Source organism: Sarcophilus harrisii, chromosome 3 (assembly GCF_902635505.1).
Source record: "Sarcophilus harrisii chromosome 3, mSarHar1.11, whole genome shotgun sequence".
Classification (NCBI taxonomy): Eukaryota; Metazoa; Chordata; class Mammalia; order Dasyuromorphia; family Dasyuridae; genus Sarcophilus; species Sarcophilus harrisii.
The window spans coordinates 515,386,425-515,389,551 of NC_045428.1; the positions used below are offsets into that span (position 1 = coordinate 515,386,425).

The 3,127-nt window shown below is 34.5% G+C and overlaps 1 pseudogene; it reads right to left on the reverse strand.

Moving 5' to 3' along the window:
* Nucleotides 1–405: 405 nt before the first annotated feature.
* On the reverse strand, nt 406–885 carry LOC111719861 (annotated as a pseudogene).
* Between the last annotated feature and the right edge of the window lie 2,242 nt (nt 886–3,127).

Below are 3,127 nucleotides of genomic sequence, written 5' to 3' on the forward strand. Positions count from 1 at the left end.
ATGAAATAAATCAGAAAATTAAATTCTGCATCATTAATCATAATGAGAAGAGAATTTTGCAGATGGGCAAATAGAATCTTTCTAATACTCAGTGATTTGCCACAAACCACACTGCTAGTTGGTGCTAGAATTACAGTTCAGATCAGGTCTTCTAATTCAATATACTACACATTTTGTTTTTACTATATTAATTTAGTATGAGCAATATACCTAAATACTTCTCCTGTCCTTCCTTTCACTGGTCTTTATAATCTTCTTTAGGAGCTAGAATCTGAAAGACAATATATACATCTTATTCATGCCCTAAAGATCCAGAGTGTCAAATCTAACTTTGGGGATAACCCCAGCATAACCTTGAATAATCATAATAATTTCATAAAATCTAAATGAGACAAGATTTTAGCTTTAGACTTCCATAGTGATGAACTGATCATGAAGGCAGTCCAGATCTTCCTAGAGAAATTCCATATTGCTGGTGTTTGTGCAAAGGTTCTTCTCCAAGAGGACCTGAGCTTCATCAGTGCCATATTCATTGGCCTCCAACTATAGGCAGACTTTCTCCATGGAAGGAACTTAAGCTTTGCAGTCAAGGTTATCAGCTAGTAAGAATCTAGCCTCCAAGGGCTAGTTAGTTTTTTTTTTCTTCTGCATATATGTGTAAATATAATATAATGTATATATATATATATATATATATATATATATATATATATATATAATGTGTAAAGTCTGTTTGATTACAGGAACCTGACTTTCTAACCTGCTTTTCTTTTGAGCAAGGTTAAGTTCCATAAACTTATTTTCTGATACTGCTCATTCAATTTCTTGAGAACAATATCTACAGATTTATTCCAAGGCTCTCTCAAAAAGCTCTACATCTTCCATGATACCCAAGGGTGCCAGTACTTAAAAGCTCTTTCATAGTCATGATCTTGGAAGGAAAAACAAATCTTTTCTTTTTAAACTAGAGGATTGAGTAGACAGTTTGATGTCATAGTGCATAGAGTGCCAGACCTGGAGTCAGGAAGATCCATCTTTATTTGTTCAAATCTAGCTTCAGACACTTACTACATGCATTACCTTGAGCCAGGAAATAACAAACTGCTGCAATAGCCTTGCCTAGAAAACCCCAAATATAATTATGAAGAGTCAAACATACCTGAAAATACATGAAAAAGAGGGTTGAATTATAGGTCTTGTAAGGTCTCATTCAAGTTTAAATGCAATCATATATTTTGCTTAATTAAAAAAAAAAAACTCATCTAACTCCTAGCAAAAGGATCTGCACACAGTAGTGTTTAATAAAAGTCTATTATAGATTGATGGATCCTCCCATGTGGGACTTTCATATGTTGAGTGACAGATTGCAAAAAGTGACATTTTTAATGAAATGGGTCAGTATTCAGCATCCAATTTAAATTTTTTGCAGGGAACAGTTGCATCCAATATGAATCATATCTAAACTAGAATCTAAAATTATGTGGTAAGACCATCTGCACAGTATAATTTCTGTTGAAAATATATTGCATAATTAATTAATCAAGAACAGTATAAGCTCTGTGAGTATAGATTGCTTCATTCACTTGGCAATGCCTGACACATAGTAGGCACCTAGTGAATATTTGTTGATGGGTTGATTAAAAGAAATAGGGCTTGAAATGAAAAAAAAAAATGAAATCTGAGTACTGATTTTTCTACCCAGGGACAGGATTAGGAATAGGCATGGTGGACAGGAAATGGAGGAAACAAAAGAGAATTTTAAAAAATGCTATGCTTTTAATGTGTGCCTTTTTTATGAGAAAAAAATGTGAGGGGGAAAAAAAGTACCCAAATGGAGACATTGGGTGACATGGGAGGCAGAAGGCGGAGAGACATTTTTCCAGTCTTGTCTACGCATGTAAGTTTTGTTTCATTTCTGCTGGTAGCTATAGGATCTTTTGTAAGTAACTGCTCTCAGCTTCATTTTCCCTATCTCTAAACAGAAATTATAATACTTATGCCTCCTGACTCACTCAGGGAGTCTAAGATGCTTTAGTGGAAATAATACTAGACTTGGGAACAAAATGATGCATTTCAGCTCTGCCCTTTATGACTATGTGTCTATGAACAAGACCTTAGTGTCCATAAGTGTAAGATGAATGGAGTAGAGGGTTTTTATGGGCCTTTAGAACTCTTGTAATCTTATAGTTATGCAAACCAAATGAAAGAATGTACATGTAAACCTTCAGGAGGAGCTGTTAGGTACCAGTTTGATCCAGTTAGACAATGAGATTGCGACACTGGGCAGTCCCATTCTCATTCTAGTGGTTATGTACTTCACCTAATACCAGGTGAAGATAAAAGGAATTATTCAACACTTTCGGGTTCAAAAAACGCAGCTACTTCTGTCCTTCAACTCTTCTTCTCAGGGCAGTAGTGCTGATTGTTTAGCCAGGCAAGTGGATTGTATGGTTCTATCCAATTAAATTCTTCTTTGATTTCAGGCTCCCCACCTTTTCACTGTAGGAAACTCTACCCTTTTCTTTTTGGGCAGTATGTGGATATTAATCACAAGAATATGTCATAATGGAGATAGCCACACTAGGATGTTTGATTGCACTTTTTTTTTTTTTTTTTTTTTTTTTTTTTTTTTTTTTTTTTTTTTTTTTTTTTTTTTTTTTTTTTTTTTTTTACCTTTTACCATAGAATCAAAGGAATAAAATCAAAATGTTGGGTGACACAAAGATTGAAGCACTGAAGTCAGGAAAATCTGAGTTAAAATTTCCCCTTAGACACTTATTAGCTATGCAACCCTAGGCAAGCCACTTAACTCCAGCCTGTCTCACTTTCTTCAGTCTGCAAAGTGGGGATAATAAAAACACCTACCTTATTCATTGTGAGGATGAAATGAGGTGATATTTATAAAGTGCTTTTCAAACCTTCAAGTGCTATATAAATGTAAGCTATTATTAAAGTGTATTAAAACAACTCCCTTAAGGGTTCCATGTTCATGGCTCCTCTCAAATCTAGGTGATCTTTATTCAGTCTGTATGTATAGCTCAAAATCAAGAGTAGACTCTCATTCTATCAGGTCTCTCTCACACTGCTCTCTGCAAACTTTTCTCATTATTTTTCTACTCTTGTCTTC